Source organism: Numida meleagris, chromosome 3, assembly GCF_002078875.1.
Source record: "Numida meleagris isolate 19003 breed g44 Domestic line chromosome 3, NumMel1.0, whole genome shotgun sequence".
Taxonomy (NCBI): domain Eukaryota; kingdom Metazoa; phylum Chordata; class Aves; order Galliformes; family Numididae; genus Numida; species Numida meleagris.
In genome coordinates, this window is record NC_034411.1 from 29797151 (window position 1) to 29815467 (window position 18317).

At 39.3% G+C, this 18317-nt stretch overlaps 1 protein-coding gene across 1 annotated transcript in view; it reads right to left on the reverse strand.

The window, feature by feature from the left end:
• Nucleotides 1–18317, reverse strand: part of ZFAND3 (zinc finger AN1-type containing 3) — a 133196-nt gene that overhangs the window by 113712 nt on the left and 1167 nt on the right. The window lies entirely within an intron of this gene.

Genomic DNA, 18317 nt, shown 5'->3' on the forward strand with positions numbered 1-18317 from the left:
TTAAAACAGCAGCAGGAAAAGAAGGAGAAAAGATTTCTTATTTTACAAGCTCCCTTCTTAAGTGAAGATCTCAGACTTTCAATGCGCTGCAACTTCATACTTCAGAATTAAGCTTTCCTCAAAAGGAAGTTGTACATCGTCTGAGAAATAGAATTACCAGGACCGCTGAACACCAATTAAAGCTTTCATTTTGTACGCATCACACAAGAAATGATCAAACTTTGTTACCCTATCTAAATTCTAAAGCTTAGCAAAGAACCCACGTTATCTTTTTTCAAGTCAATTATACAAATTAATTGTTTGAATTGATAAAAAAAATACAAAACTAAGGCCCACCACTTCAATGTAAGTGCAATAATAAAGGAGACTGGTATAATCTTAAATTTAAGGCTTCTGAAACAAACTGTCTGAAAGCCTCAATTGCAATAGGAGTGGCACAAGAGACCTAACACACTGCAACCGTCCAACTCACGCAGTAGCTCTTGATTTTGCACAAAATGTAAAGGAAAGATATACCACTCAACTGTCATTAGTTCTGGACAGCATTCTAAACATATTTTTTAAATTATGGAGCTTTTAAAACCCTCACATTTGAAATTAAATGCCTTAGCATTATAAAATAGTTTTTTCATGTTAGAATACTCTTCCTTGGGGAGGGGAAAAAAGAAACCCAAGGAGAAAACCCTAAATCCTCCTATGTCCCCACTAATCTCACCCTACTTTAAGACTACATTGTCTCACTCATTGCATATGTGTCCAACACTTCCCTTGCAGCTTCTAGACAAACACAATTCTAACTCACCTTAGTTTTCCAATCAACTACAGCAACACAACCACCCTTATGTTGACAGTTTCAAGGGAACAGAGGTTATATTCATTTTTGTATTTTTTTTGCAATAGCATAAGAAACTTTTGAATACACTCTGTTCCTTTTTCCTTCTTTCCTTTTTTTTTTTGGCAATATCTATAATAAAAGTGTTCACACTCTGAGGGCAGGGTTTGCTTCTGTAACACACCAGGAACGTTTCATCCCACAGCATCCAGAAAAGTCCAGAAGCCTCCTCAACAGTAGGAACAGAATAGCCCGTGGGGAGAAGAAGAAGAGTTTCTGAACAAACCTTCTCCCTCTTCTCAGCTGACAATGGGAAACTATCCTATCTTTCCTTGTACCATTTCTACTTCCTTCAAGGTAAGCATTTTATTTTGAGTCATAGCTTCCTATGTGGGACAAAAGTACCTTAATAAAAAGCCTATCAATTGGCTAACCAGATAAATACTCCGGTCTTTACTGATGTACAAAGCAGTGCCCTTTATATATCAGGACCAAGAGTTTTTAAAAAAACTTTTATCTTGCCATTACACAGCTGAAGGTCAGCGGCTGCAGCTGAATTTCTGCCATTTATAGCACGTAATATGAAAAAGCTGTGTGATTTTATTTAAAAAGTTAAAAATAAATAAATAAAAGGCTGGTTAAGGGAAAGCAGAACCCCTAAGAACATCAGTCTTCTTTGTACAAGCTATGCTGTATGAAAGCTTTACATTCTACTGACACTGCATGTAATCATAAAAGCAGAATTTGTGTGGATGGAATAACTCATTTTTTCATTACTGACTCATCGTCCAAGTCACTGACGCTGCTGAAACTGTCCCATACCAAACATCACACCCTGGAATTTGAGAGCTTACAGCTTGTTCTGGACTAAGGGCTTATTTCTTTCCTACAGAGCGTATGTGTCCAGATTTCACTGAAACCAAAGCTCTTTTTGGTGCATGAACAACTCAACTGTCTATTACAGCAAAGACCGGTGGTAACAGTACAAATATTGCAATTTCAAGTTCAAGTGTTGAATGTCAAACACCCATACCAATGATGGCTATTGCTCTGCCAAGTCCATCTGAATTTAACAGGAAAGTGTGGGAATTTGAGAATCATGCTGACTCAGGGCACCTGAACTTTTTATTTTAAACATCATTCCCAGCCCCACATTACTGCAGTTAAATTGCTGCTCCCCAAAGTCCTGCCAGTGTGCTCAGTAACCCTATCTCATTCCCAACTTAAAGCAGTATACCCCATCACTCTATTCAGGGAAAATCCTATTGCCACCAGGACTCCTGACACACAGACACAGCATACATCCTAAGGCACGTAAAAAGGGGCTAGGGGCGAGAGAAAGTTAAATGCCGCACAATAGAACTGCAGAGAAACAGGAGAACAGTATTACAGCCCTATAAAACTCAGGATTTCCCAGTTTTTTCCTTAAACTTGTGAATCAGTACACGCACTCTAAAAATCCTTGTGCAAGAAGTCTGTCTCTTACAGAAAACAGTGGTGCTACCTTTGCGAAGCACAACAAATACCTGAAAGCAGTTATTTCCAACTGAAAGCTGTTTGGAAATAGGTCACACAGCACAAGCAAAATTAGATATACCGCTACAGAATCCAAACAGTCATAAATGCTGTGCCCACATAATTCTGAGAACATATTTTCCCAAAACAGATTGTGCACAGGAACAATAATAATTTAATGTGAAGTGATGCATCTTACTAAGGAGGAAAATTATTTCTTCTATACAAGATAATTTCTGCCATAATTAAACAGATAAAAGAGTTACCAATAAGAAATCAACACTACTGCACTATGGCATCGTATTCATTGTAGGTGTACAATGAAAATAGTTACATTTCCGTCCACAGACAAACATTTCACGCTGATATTCAGAATGCTAATAAATGATCATGTGTTTATGACCCATTTTCACATTTGCAAACTACAAACTAAGCTAAGGTTAGCTATTCATTCCATTTTATGGCATCCTCTCATTGGAAAGCTCTGAAATTTCACTACAACACTGAATGGTAACTACTGATTAAATAAAGAGCAGTTTGTTCTGTTATCCTGCCAGCTGGTGAAAATATTTGAATGCAAAACTGTATTATTTATTCCAACATGTAACTCATTTCAAAGTTGATATAAACTGTTGCACTATTAAATATGTATGTGCTTCATAGAAGAAAAGAACTACGTAATTACATCTGAAACGCAATTAAATGAAATCAGCACACACAGCCCTGTCATATGCTGACTAAGCAATCACCCCACTAAGACACTCACAAAATTTCTGCTTTGGATTCAGTCCTACAAGCCCACAAACACAGTTTGATCATATTACATAAGTACGGTTGGCAACATAACGTTTGCAAAGCTCAGTGGGGTTTGATACAGAAGTCATTTAAATGCTTTGAAATCACTTCCTATATCTGGACTTTCAGTGAAGAACACTCAATCACAGGAACCGTGCTTGCCTTGTTACACAAATGATAAAGAGTTCTTTCTGTTTTTAACCCAACCATGTTACTTCCAGGGCTCTTCTAACCAGGTCCTACTAATGAACAAACCAGAACTCCACTTTCTCCAAGAAATATATTCCATCCAATGCTACTGGATAAGAATTCAGGTGGTTTGAATTCATTCTCAAGCTTTTCAGTATTAGAAAGTATACAAAAAGTCTAAACAAACTTGACAGCGAGTGAAATCTAGGAAGCTGGGACTATAAATACTCCCTAGCTTGAAAATGTCTATTGATGCATGATCTTTTTTCTAAAAAAATAAACCAAGAAGAAAAAACACTTTCATGCTCTAAGGTACACAACACTGTTTTTGCTTTATTTCTCACAAATCTCTTTCAGTCTTCTGCACTTCAGTATCATCCTCACTCCTCTTGACAACATATGAGTGATAAGGTAAGGTCTGGGCCCTTTCTGACTGTTTGCACCCACAAAGCTGGAGTTTGCCTGTACCTATCTGCTGCCACAAAGAGTTATTCTGCACTTCCCCTGCTATTTGGTTCCAGTGAATAACACATGGGTAACACGGTGCATAAGTAACCCTTGCCCGGCGCTCTAAGCCAGTCCCCACTCAAAATTTCCTCCTGCAAGCAGCAAGGGGCATAACCAGCAGCGAGCATTCAGCATTCTCTATACACACTCTTCAGTCATAAATCTCTAAGTCTGCTATAAGATAACAAAGCACTTGGATTTCAATCTTCTACTCATTCTCCCCAACAATATAAGCAGGCTCTTGTGGCTGAACTTATTTGTAACCTCTCCTAGCAGCAGGCGTTTCCTGGTCTATGCCATGTCACATTTCTTCTCTTTTACACAATTACTTTGGGAAGAAATTCCATTTGGGGATTTTGAACAATTCTTGCACTGTACATCCTAAATTAACAGGTGACAATGTTGCATAATGTCAACATTTAGGGGGCATTCTGCATCTGTAAAATATAAATTAATATTTTCATACAATTGCTGTTCCAGATATAAGTTTTAATTTAAAATACATTTATTTTGCACTTCATTCTGTGGCAGCTCTGTAAAGCAGAGTGTACATGGGTAGCACTAACAAATAACAGAACAGGTAAAATTCAAAGAAACAAGCAAAACCCTTTAAAAAAAAATCTCATTAATTTTAGCAGTGCAGGAGTACAAGAAAGCGTTGTGCAATAACCTGACAAAACAAATAAAACCCGCACATTTCCTCTCCTCTTAGCATCTAATGATAAATGCAACAAGGTAACTAACATGTATGCTACAACACAGGGAGATTAGTTAAGTGTTTAGCTTTATAAGCAAACATGCTACCAACAGCAATAAGTCTCGCTTGGAAACATGTTTGGCATAACAAATCTGCTGGGGGTAATCAGCGACCCACAAGTCTTAACTCCCAAATTTAACTATCTGCCTAAGTCCACTTCTGCATTTTAAACACGAATCTTCTTTTAATTCCAACTAAGTCAAGACAAGCATTAGCTTAGTCTTCTCTACTACATGAAGTCAATTAGCAGCCTACCTTAGGAAAATAAATTATCGGGACCTCTCAAAAATCCTAAGTATTACCCCCAACATGCCACCTGCTCCCTCAAGTCCAAACACTTTGTCATAATATAATTATATATACGCAGCGAGATTATTTTTTTTAAGCAGTATGTGGAGAAGTTTGCAGTGTCTATATAATTAATAAAATACATGAAATTTTGTGCCCAGCCACTTGACACTTTCCTTATAAATTTAAAACTAAAGCCTTAATGCAAGTACAGCAGATGTAAAAAATGGCTGGAGGACAGAGAGAACAAGGTCACCCCAAAATAGAAAGTTTTATTCTCTGAAAAAAAAAAAAAAAAACAACAACACTATTTCTTCCCTACTGGTGAGCACTTAAAAGAAGTGGTGACAAGAAAACTAAATGAATAATCAGAATGCGAATGCACTTTACTCTCCCCTCTTCTCACCTCCTTCAAAGTTTTATTTCAGCCTCAATTAATTCTCTAGGGTATGCAATCCCAACTGCCTCTCTCCTGTCAGGCCTTGAAAGCTCTCTGTAAGGAGCTCTCATCCCACTGCAGCTGCACTGGAAATCCCCTAAGTGAGGCTGTGACTGCTGCAGCGGGCAGTGTGGGCCAGCTGAACACTGTGCCCCACTAACTCAGTACTGGCTACAGAGCATAAACTGGCTCCACGTGCCAGCATGCTAGCCATTAGAAATGAGCTGCTGCGCACGCCAGGCGATGCGTGACAGGGCAGGGAACGGCACTTTCCAGAAAGGGTGCCAGATGTAAAGTTCAAATGAGACCCCCTACTCAATGCATTGCGCCTTGCTCATATTTCACACAGCACACTTGCCACTTCTCAGGCAATTGCATTTCAATTACCAGCATAGAAAGAATTCAGTGCACATGTTCCGCTCTAAAGTTCAGGGGTTTTAAACACCTAGTGAAAAAACAATCCTTCATCCTGTGACAGGAGAAGGAAACCTTTACGCAGATTGGTATTTTGGCTTTTCCATCTTCAGTGATCCAGATTAATGCAAACACAAACTGTAATCTTCACAGTTGTCATTTTCACAAGGTAGCTTTTACTTTCTAAGCGTTTAAAGCAGACAGCGTATATTTATTTACATGAACAAAAACGAGAGTAGTGCAGCACTCAGGCACCATCATGTTATCCTCATCATTTTCCCGGTTTGAAATAACACGGAGAAAACGTGGGAAAAAGCTTCACCTTCTTAGTATTTTCCTTTGCTAATTGGTACCGAAGGGAAAAATCAAGATCAGCACGCTTACTGCATCTAATTCAGGCCGTGGGAAATCAGAGCCAAGATAAATATTTCATTCACACGCAGGCAGAGCAAACAGCAAAGGCCCTTTCGTTCGATCAGCCATTTGTGCACTTCTGGAGGTAACCTCGGGCATAGGCCCGCTAACCAAGCACTGAGCGGCCATTAACAGCAGGTAATAAAAATGAGCCCCGTAACATTACCTCATCCTGAACACTTATTCCAGCTATGTGCAACTTTGTTGGTACATAAGAAGACATAAGTTTTAACCACCTAACTCCTGTGACACTGCTGCACACTGCAAGATTACTGCTTCATCAACTATGCCAATGTTGAATTCTAAACAGAAGCAGAAGTTAAAAGGGATTTTAAAAATTTAAGCAAGCAAGCAGAAGTATCAACCCATAACTCTTCGTCATCTCAAATCTCTGAGAAAGATAAAAATCAAAGAAAAAAGAACATCTCCATGATCATGCTTGACTTAGTTAAAGCTTTTAATCATATACCTATTCACCTTCTTCAGCTGCATTCTTTACTCACAGAGGGCCCCTTCTGTAAGGAGACCACACAATCCTCCCTCTTTCCACTTTCACCATAGTAGTCTAAGAAACTAGAGATAGCTTTGTTTGTCCTGTATCAACTAGGAAACTAATGAATACCAGATACTGACTATGACCTTCATGGATATGATTTTTTTTCCCTCATCTTACCTCCCAGTACTTAATGCACCGTCCCTTTCAACAGCAGACTGGCAAATGAACAGTTTGGACCTTCTAGCTATTTAAGCACCATTTTTCCTTAAGACAACGTAAGGAGATGTTTTCTCTCCATTACAGGAAGGGAAAAGGCTACCTATGCATCCACAGAAAACATTTACATTTGACTAATTCAACCAGAATCTAAGTGAACTAAACAAGTCTGTAGTTCAATAAGCACCATCTGAAGACAGCTATCAGCTAACATATTTTGTGGTGAACATCATACCACATTCAGCACTTGCTACATGACTTTAGCAGAAACAACAGTTTCTGAACCATACCCACAACTAAACAACGGAAAACCAACACACAAACATTAATTAGGGTCATCTGTCCAGCCAGCTGGTAGAAGACACACATCTTCTGATTTCCTGCTAGCCATGAGGAAATAGGCATGCATACACACAGAACTGATTTTGGAGACAAAAGTAATACCTAGATATATACTTAGTATAACCAGAGAAATTTCTCTGTGGATTGAAGGAAGGCCTGTGTATCCAAAAGCTGGCCTACTTTTTCCAAGTTAGGTATTCAGTCGATCCAATAAAAATGCAAGATCTGCCTTCAGAGTTGTCCTGCACAGATGATGAGGGACAAGAAAGCCAAGCAGGAAAAAGGAAGGCACAGATCATTAACAATAAAACCCAAGGTAAAGATCATCTACACTATTCCCCCTACCTTCTCCTCCAGCTGCCTTCACATCCACCCGGAGAACACAAGCCTTTAGAGCAGCCCTGCCTGTATCACCATCTTACCACAGAAACCTTAGCAGCACAAATGTGTATGGACCATAAATTCACTATGGTAGTTACTGGTTGAGTGGCCTTCATTTTGCTCAAAAATAACTAAAACAACCCCCAAAGCTTCACTTTTAATTTTTATGCTATTTGTATCAGGAAAAATATTATTAGAATAGGTAGTCAAAGCTGCGCTCAAACAAAAGGAACTTATTTGAGAGCTATTTTCATCCTCAAAATTGACAGACGCACCTGAGCAGTACTCTGTGTTTTAGCAGCACTTCTGTATTAAAGTTTGCAACAAATACGTCACTAAGAGAAGCCAGAAACTCATCAGCAACTCAGATAATGGAAATAATGTCAGAAAGGACCTGCATAAGAGATCAGCTAAATCACTATTTGTCTCAGTGGTACCTAGAACTTAGTACTGTGCTGGCAAACTGATCTGAGGACACACACCAAGAAAAAACAACTACAGCAACCTCTGCTATACTGTCTGAAACCTGTAGACTTATGTTTCTTAAAGCCTCGGCCTACCGCTATTACCGCTATTTAGTTTGAGTTTCCAATTACAGTAGTTTGAAAAGCAACCGGTAGTTCAGTTATCTGAACTTTGGATGCATGTCAGAGGACACGTTAGCTCAGGCAACTGAATTCTAATCAGTCATACTAAAGCTCTTGTTACACCAGTAAGCGATGAAATTCCCAGTATTTTACTTTTCTTTGAAAGAATGACACATTTGTTAATTTACTATACAGTTACATATATACTGTACAATGACATATACATTGTGTTTTTACCCCTTGAATCTGTCTTTACAAGCCACTAGAGCAGGACAGGAAGTGTTAATTATTCACCAGAAAGATTTCTGGTCTTGTTTGAATTAGTCACAGGAGAACATTAATAATAAAAGGAAATACAGCATCGCAGAATAATGGATAATAATGGAGTCCTATCTTCATCAAGAGTGTGCTACAAAACCACCTGAGACTTCCAGATGTGTAACGCAGGCGGTTCTTGCTCAGCTAATTGCATAGCAACTCTAATGATTGAAAGAAACTTCCTCCACCCACCACAAGCACTTCCTTCAACATGAATGACCCATCGACATGTTGTTTCCAAGGTTAACACTGCTTTACAGCAAGTTCTGATTTAAAACAAACATCCGTCTATAAAGAACAGAGCTTGGGAACCTGCAAATGCTCTTTACTGTCAGGTCTTGCATTCAAGACTCTTAAACCACTGCGGAATTAAAGGAAGAGCAATATGGTTCATTAATGATGGAAAACATCCAGATGAGAAAGCATGGTCCAACTGACAGTCACATACAGTCACAGAGCTAATAATAAATCTTTTCCAAACTTGAATGCAAAGAAGAGAACATACAGTATATTAAAAAATTAGGAAAAAAAACCATTAAAAAAGGGAACAATATCTAGCATTAGGGACACAATATCTACATACTTGGAATCACCATACCCAAGCAGAAAGTTAAAACAGCAGTACGTCCAGGGCCCAAAATAATACCAACTACCCTGTTACACTAGCGAACTACAGGCAAAAGAAGAGGTATGTTGCGATATTCCACACTTTCATTTATAATATCTAATTTAGAGAGGAAATATACTCTAAAATACGTACGCTACAAGTACCACAAATACTCCATCCACTCGACAACATTAGGAGTTATGAGCAGAGTCAGTCACTTCCTTAAATCAAATGAGGAGTCAATTTGCTCCATCTTCAGTTAATTATTATTTCCAAGGCAAGTTTAATTTCAATTACTTTGCAATGAAGTATTAATCACAAAGACCCAGTGCCAAGAAGAGATATCTGAAGTGCTCAGATACTATTGTTAATTATTTTCTTTTGAAAGCTCAGAAATGAATTAACGCCTAGGTTAGTTAGGTAAGTTCTGGATATATGAGCATTATTCCTAAAAGCACTTCATCAATTATAGCACAATTGATGGCTCATTTCCTGACTGTATTTTCAATTTTCTAACATTTTGAGCATTTTTAAAAATGAAATCAAACTACTTTCCACAATAATTTTGCTATTAAAAACTGAAGTAGGCTTACACTCTTATAAAATTCAAATTGGAGAGAACCTCAGTTACAGAATCACACAATGTTAAAAATACAATGTTTTATTCCTTCAAAGAAGCACGCAGTCAAAAGCTGATTCTAGAAATAGAGACCATTAGGTTTCTAATTTATTAATATGTTAGCAATTCACGAGAACACTAGAAACTTACCTGCATGACAAAGCAAACATTTGACAACACTTTGACAATTTCAGAAACCATTAATGTCTACTAGTTTACTAGGAGATTGAAGAAAACACTAGGACATGAAACAACAGGCAAACATTACTGCATCTGACATTATTACCTGCTTTTGTACGTGTTGTCAGCAATACCTGACCTAAGATTCACCTTTCTCCAGCTAAAAATGCATTTTATTGAGCAGTACTGGATATTTGTAAAGAAAAATTTTGTAGACACATAAATGAGTTATCAATGATCTAGACTAGCACTGATAGCAGCTATGACCAAAAAGCAATCTAATCAACAGCTGGAAGGACAGTACAGTTTCCAGTGCTGAAGGATCCTTTCTAAAAGGCAGCATTTTACCTACCTTATATATGGAACTTCCTCTGAGATACCTCCAACAACATACAATTAGAGATCAACATGCTGCTGTTCTCGCGGCTGGGCTGATCTCAGATACAGTTAAAGGAAGTCCATGAGGACATGGCTTTGGATTCTGTTTTTCAAAGGAGTTAGGGCACTATCATGGAAAAATAAAACCCAAACCACCAACACTGCTTCTAATCTGGTATTTTGTTCCCTTGTTCTCCCTACCTCTTAAGTGCTTGGAAATTAAATAGAACTTCTACAGTCAAACAAACAGAAGTTAAATACATACATTACAAAACTAGGCCCTCAAATGAAACAATTCACTCAGTATCATGTAATACGCTAAAGCTAGCAACTAAAGATAGTAATCATCACACAACCTCCTTTTCTCACAGTTTGTCTGACTGCTTATTAAAATTTTAGGAGAACCAGTTTTTATCTCCTGCCAAAATTTTTCATTACTTAGTTACTCCCTAAACTGCACCAAATAAACACTGTAAATCTAACACTACCCAAAGTATATTTATTAAATGACATAATGCCAGCAAAAGTCATTTTAAAAATAAATTTCCCTAAAACACAAATAATAATTTTACGTCATTAAGAAACTGACATTCATCTTACTCACACTGACCTACGACGTTCAAGTTCACAGCATTTGTACAATGGGCAGACTGAGCGGCAGGAAGCAAACAGGACACCTCTGATCCTGGCACAACACATACAGCAAAGTGGTCCCTGCTGCACCTCGCTGCTAGACCCCAGAGAGCTCGCTAGATGCAAAAACCCATCAGCAATTCCCTAACACAACTTCTCTGCACAGGTATTACCGCAATTACCACAACGCTACTGCTCAGATGCTATTAGAAGAGAAACTGAAGTGCAGTTGTCTTAAGTGATTTTAATATTCCATGAATTGCAGACTCAAGACATTTTCCTGAGTATAGGTAAAGAAAAAAAAAGTTTATACCACAGTTTAAACCTAAGTTCCTTCACAAATCTGGCATCTAGAAAAGTAAATTCAAGCTGCAAATATGCCTGATTTTTAATTCCAAAAGGGACTCCATGCTACTGAGCTCTATCAACACTGAACAGACAGGAACCACTTCAGATGTAAGGCGCCATTTGAGCAAAAAGGGGGGGAAGAATGGATCGATCTGATTAACCTGCCTAAATTAGACATCAACATCTGAAATCCAAATAAGTGCTTCACCATAATCAAGATCACTGTCCACAACCAAGCCTTAAAGATCCCAAGCATGCCACTGAAGGTTGTGTATTTGAGGAGACAGGAAGAACACTGTGATATCTTCAACTTCAAAGAATATAAGAACTGTTTTGCTGTGAACATGTACCACGTTGCTAATTTCCACCAACTGCCCCTAAAAAAGCCTGTGCTTATGCACGAACTCCTATGTTAAAATAATTTTAAGGTCCGTTAACAATCGGCATAGCGCATTAATGAAAATGCATAAATCAAAACCAAACATCTCCTATGAATATATCCATCATGGAGTTAATGCTTTACATCACTGTGATTTCAACATCCTGAAGGAAGTACTGGGTTATAATGCTTCCATCGCTTTGAGACTCTAATGTTACACATTAGGCTCACAGAGTAACAACATTAACATTTCCGTGGAAGTCTGATGTTGAAATGGTTGATATGCAACTGAAAACAATAGCAGTAGTTCCTTAGAGCTGATGCCTATGTTATAACCTTCTAACAGAAGGGACTCAGCATGAGAAACTTAAGAGGACCCAAAGCATTTTTCAATAAAATGTAGCAATACACAAAATGCAATGCATCTGTGCTGCCACACACCAGTTGAATACTTCAACAGTCTGACAGCTACTCTGGAGCACTAACTGGAACAGCCATTAGCAGTGACCAAACCTTCCCTAATCACAGTTTACGAAAGAAATGCAGAAGGTACTGACTGACAGGAAGACAGAAGGAAACCTGGGTGGTGACCCACACGTGTCACTTTTTACTCAACTCCTGCAAGCTTCAAAAAGCAGCACGCAACATCCACTCCATTCTTCTTATTTCCACTGGTAGGAGCAGCTACGAAACCAAATTTCATTCTGACCAATATGGAACTTACAGTTAGATTAAAAGGTGCTGGATACAGCTGTCTATAATTAGCACTGCATCTGTCTATAATTAGAAACTATTTCTACAATATTTATATAAAGATTTTGAATAAATTCACGGGTTTAAGCAAGTGTTTGTTTTCCCAAATTCTGGCTTCCCTGAAGAAGTAAACAGACAGTTTTAATCAAGCAGGCCTATTTTTGGATCTTCTTAAACAAAACACCCTCACACACCAGCTGCTTGAATTTATTCACTCCTTAAAATTATCACACTGCAAGATTAAAGGAAACAAAACCAATTATTTTTTTCATAAGCAGCATGGCTAAATTATGGAACTACTTGTTGCAGGATGTTGTGAGGGTCAAGTGAGCATATGGATTCAATAAATCATTACGCGAATCCATAAAAAAAATAATTAAGTTCTGCTAAGCCATAAATCTATAAAACAGAGGACAACCTCATGTCAGATTGCCAGAAGCAAAAAAGGCATGCAGAGATAAGCAGTGCTACGCTTGCTCTGTTCCTACACTTACTCCCTTAGCATTGCTTATCACCCAAATCAAAGACAGGGCTGGATGCATCCCTGTATGATCCAGAACAGCTGTTTGTTATTAAATAACAAAAACTCCTTTCTGTCTTGCCTATTCTATTAAGTACCACAAAAGAAAGCATTGTTTTTACATTCCTAGAAAAGAGTTTATTACTGTTAAAATATTAAATCCAATTCATCTGCTTTTACTTCAAGTGCCAATAACCCCCTTTCCTCAAGGCCAGCTTCTGCAGCAAATAGAAAGCTTAGCCCTGATCCAGAATGCAATACCTTCCTTGCAACTGCGCAGCCATCCTTGCTCTCTGTATAGAAAAGTTAAGAAACAGAAAAAGTCTACTTTTTGACTGTAGTTGAGAAGCTTTCCTAGTTGTATTACGACTGAGGGAAATCCCAAGAACCTCGCAATTTATTTTTCATTCTGCATATTCTTATTCAAGCAGGGTACACAACAAAGCCCAATTTCCCTCCCCTCTCTCTCCTCAGATAGAAGCTACTCTACATCTCATAATTCTCAGTATCTTCTAGAATTTAAATCCAAGGAAAGAATTCCAATGACTCTCCAAAGTCTCTTATCATCCTCCATAGCGTTTCCGAGGAAAACCTGTGAGTAAATCGATCTGTTGTTAGGCCTTTTGTTTCTATCAATTAAATAATTTCTCCTTCCTATTTTTGCAGTACACCTACCTCACTGCAGTTAATGATGGCTTTTGCTACAAGCTGTTTCATGCTCTTTTACTCAAGGATTTAACATAACATTAAATAAGCTTGTGCACAGTATATAAGTAATAAAATATTCAAGTATTTTAGTCTTAGCCTAAAACCAAAACACAAAATAAGGACCACAATAGGCAAATTTATTTCTTGATTTAAACCCACTAGATTTTACTGGGATAGGTGACCTAGAAACATTTGTGTAGTTCTATGAAAGTTAGTTTCACTTGTATTACAGCAAATTTGAAAGCAATAAAAGCAATTAAGTTTTTACACTTAAATGTTTTATGTCTTGTACAATGCTGTAAGAATTACCTTCTTAAAAGATAAGCATCGTTACGGTATTGATTTAAATCAAAGTAGAAGTAGCAGGGGGAAAAACCTGACATTTCTTGCCATCAACAGAGCTGCAGAGAAGCCCTGTCCTTCCCTCACGCAGCACTATCCGCACACAGCTATCCCAAGGCACCTTACTTCTACCTCATTGCATACTACTTGCTCAAGGACCTCAGAGAATACTGAGGTCTAATCTACAAAAGCCTACTTGGTGACAAATATATTATCTTGCATAAGCTGACAATTTCAGTTTTGGGGGTTGGACTAGATGATCTCTAGAGGTCCCTTCCAGCCCCTTCAATTCTGTGACAATTTCACTGCTTCTTCTAGTACCTGCTCCAAAACTACAGTAAGCGAAACCCTGGCTAAATAAGTGCATGATCCAAGCAAAGCGAAAACCTAATTCCCAGAGGGAAAGGTATGTATTTCATGTATTTCTGTGGTGCACTCAAGCCTCTTCGGAGATGTTACTTAGGAACATCTAAGTACTGTTTCAACAGCAAAATTAGATTTATGAAGGCATTATTCATTCAGGACAATATACACAGCCTATGAGAATATAAAGTGTTTATTACACAGGCAGTCACTGACAGTTCATATGGAATGACCAGCTGCAATCGCCAAGAAAAAGAAGGAAAAGACTAGCCAAAGAAGAGGTTTGCTAATGGCACAAAGATATTAGTCATTATTTGTTTACAAGCTAGAAGCAAGCTTTGGTGATATACAGTCACAAACTAATCACACTTACATTCAGTGATTCACCATTTGATCAAGTGTATAATTTTAGTAAACAAAATTGAGGGAAGAGTCAGATTGGCATGGCAGGGACCTGGTGATACATAAGTAACTGGAAAATCCAGACTCTATAGAAATAAACTCAGGATTAGGCCAGTACTCAGTGCTTGGGGCACCATGTCTCACCATGTTTGTGATGTATGCAGCGTCAGAGAAAGGCAGAACAAATGGCATCACCCTGCAAAACCCTGCTGGCATGTTCTCAAACAATACTGCCATCAGTTTTAGCTGACTACAGTACCTTAGAGTTGCCAGAAATAAGATGAGATGAAACCAATCATACTGTGTTTTCAATCAACTTCCTGCTGGCTGCCACCATTTCAAGAGCGGAATTCATTTGTTTTTTTGTCCATTAACATATTTCCTCCTTTTTTTTTTTTTTTCTGGTTCTAAGTCACTGAATGCAACGGTCTGCTTTCAGCCTGGACTATACAAAAAGCAAATTTTTTTTGCCTTCACTACCAGCGGAGAAGAATTACCCTTCTCTGACTTACCCCTCCACAGTCTACCAGCCAAGGAGTGTTTTACCTTGCAACTCTCACCTATGCACATAACTGTGTAATAGTAAAACCTCATCCCTTTCTGAGCTGTACACAAGTGAAACCTTTGCGGAGTGCTCCAAAAGGCAATGGGGAACTGCCAATACGAAGTTCATTAAAGGATTATGCCTCATCTCTAATAAGCAAAGTGGCTTAACTGGAATACATGCATATAGCAATATTTTCATGTATTTATTAACTTAGAGCTGAAGATTGTATATGTGCCATAAACTGAAATGGGTTTCTGAAATCCACTCATCTAAGAAAAATAAAAATTACACGGTCTGTTAATCAGGAAAGAAGAAAGAATTTTTCCAGATCATAAGAATGACAAGCACAGCATAAACTCTAAATGAAGTAACCTAAAATAACAACTTGCATACTGTGCCCTTTCCAACCTTTGTACACTAAGACCATTCCAATAAAAACTGAGATAGTTGCAAGCGACTGAATTTTAAGATACAAAAGTAGAAAGAGAGGGGATGGGGTGAGGAGTAAAATGTTTCCACACAGTAAGTTCTGTGAATTATTCATAAATAAATCAATATCTGTGAAAGAAGTTTTTGTTAAATATAGAGATCCAGTGCTCCATTTGAACTTGACTAAAGCAAAAACGACAGGCTGGACATTCTGAAGAGAAAGGGAAGTTTGCAGAAGTTTAAAGATGGCTTCTATGATCTCCCACAAAAGGTAAGAAAACGTTAGTTGTTGACCTTAAGGAGATGTTTCAGAAGTTCTGAACAGTTTCACACAAGTCCCTTCTTTCAGTTGTTCATTTTTCAGTCTCTTAGATCTTGAAACATCAAGAGTTTAGTAGTTTTCCAGTCACCAGAGATCCCTGCTACTGACAGGGTCTGAATTTCTAATACAAGCCTCAGCATTTTAAAAGAAGAATCCCTCCAACTTTAATGCAATAGTACATACAGTCCTCTCTTGTTAACTCGTCGCACTCCAGCACTATACCAGTGTGCATTTCAGGAGCTATGTTATGACTACGCACCAGTAGGTACATTTCAGCCCACAGATTCGCAGCTTACTTCAATTTTAATGTTTCCCGTGGTATCTTCCAGAATGCTTTCTATTATTGTGGATTACTGCACAAAGTATTCATCTCACCGCAAATGGTGCTGCTAAGATTTAAGTAAAAATCAAGCCAAAATAAACAAACAATAACAAACCCCAACACTATCTTTTATAGTTGGCCAAGACCTACTGGGTATAATCTAGGCCCTTCTGTTTGCCCAGGGACAATTAACTATTCTGGGGCCTCAAGTTCCCTCTTCAGAGAACTCAAGAACATCCATTCAAGAACTCTCAATCACTGCACTGATACATAATGCAAAGCCATTCCTCTACACGTTTATTCAGAAATTTCACACAAATTACTACGTTAGGTTACAGGTTTCCAAACTCGAATGTTTTAAACCTGCAGATAAAGGTCAAACATGGCCTCTAAACTGTGGAAGCAACACAGAAGTCACTAAGAAAACTTTACCCGCTGTGAGAGGCACTGCTGGCATAACCCTAGCTGACATCTACAGCAGAATTCCAGCTTTGCATGCACACCAATCTTTTTCCTAGCATTTTTTGCATTCTTCAGAAAGCTGCTATAAAACCATGACTCCATGAGAACTCATGCCAGTTCAGCTTCACTACAAGGGCAGGTCCATGCAGATTTACCTGCAGATCTCTTCAAGCACTGGCAGGACCAAGGTAAGTCATGACAAGGCAGCACTTAAGTTTCTTCAGGACAGAGAAGCACAATAAGCCCTCAGACTGTGGAAGCTGACAGTGCAATTTTTCATTTTGATAGCTGTTTGTGCAAGGAAATGTACGTTTTGTGAAAGAAGTAGAGTCCTTAAAGGCAGTGGGTTTTCTGGAGAGCCTCCTGTCACCACAAAGCAGCTCCTCGAACACGAAGCACCAGCTTTCCTTCTCATTAGCACAACATGCTGAACCAGCCAAAAACTTCAGCCCAGAGAAAAAGTTCTCTTTCAGTGCTTTGTGACTCTCACGTCAGTGTCATGTTACACAAGCCAGTGCCCTGCCTTACAGATAACAGCAACTTGTTTCCCACTGTGTTGTGGGAAGCAACAGGACCAAATATGGGAACCTAACAAAACAAAAATTAGCAAAATAATTTACTGTATATTTGCAGTATATTTTGCCTAATCACTCCCAACAGTGCCACTGAGTATGTTGCAGTTCAGGTTTCCACCATAACTCAAAAATGGGTTTTCGTTTAAAACCCTGTTACTCAATAAAACACCCCAATGTTCAGCCACATCAATCTCAGTTATTGCATCTCCTTCCTCTCAGCCTCCACTCCCCCAGGGCACTGTGAGCGGTATGACACCAATATCTCAAGAAGGTACCATCTCAGACAGTGTGGACCTCAGGTGGGCCCTCACAGGCTTACTGAGTCACACATTCTTGGAACGTCTCATAAATAAGAAGGCTGGGAACCGATTTTTTTTGTGATATACATTGCAGGCATTCTATGATCACGTGCATTTGCCAGCACACCATCTGCCATGATACATCTGATTTCTGAGAAAAGGAAATCCAGTCAGCAGACACAACCCTGGGGATGACTGGAGTTCAGCAGGGGACAGGCCCATTTCCCCCCCCACCTTCCCCGGCACACACCCCTTTTAGCAAACGGGGATGACCCTACTCCCTCATCTCCAGAAGAGGCTCAGCCAAAAGCGAGGACCTCATCCAGCGCGACCCCCCCACACACACACTGCAAGATGACAAAAGCACCATTTCCTCGCCGTACGCTCCCTGACCCGCACGGAGCCGCCGCCTGCCCGAGGCACAGCGGGGGCTCCCGCCTCCCCCACCCCGGGCCGCGACGCGCTCCCCTGCGCCGCTCCTCCGCGGAGACGAAGGCCCAGAGCGCAGCGCTCGGCCCCGGCAGCCGCCTCCGGAGAGCTCCGTGCGGGGGGTGGCGGCGGGGCCTGCCCCACTGAGCCCAAGGGAGGCCCAGGCCGTGCGCCCCCCCACACCCCGCTCCCCGGGGGAGAACAACGCGG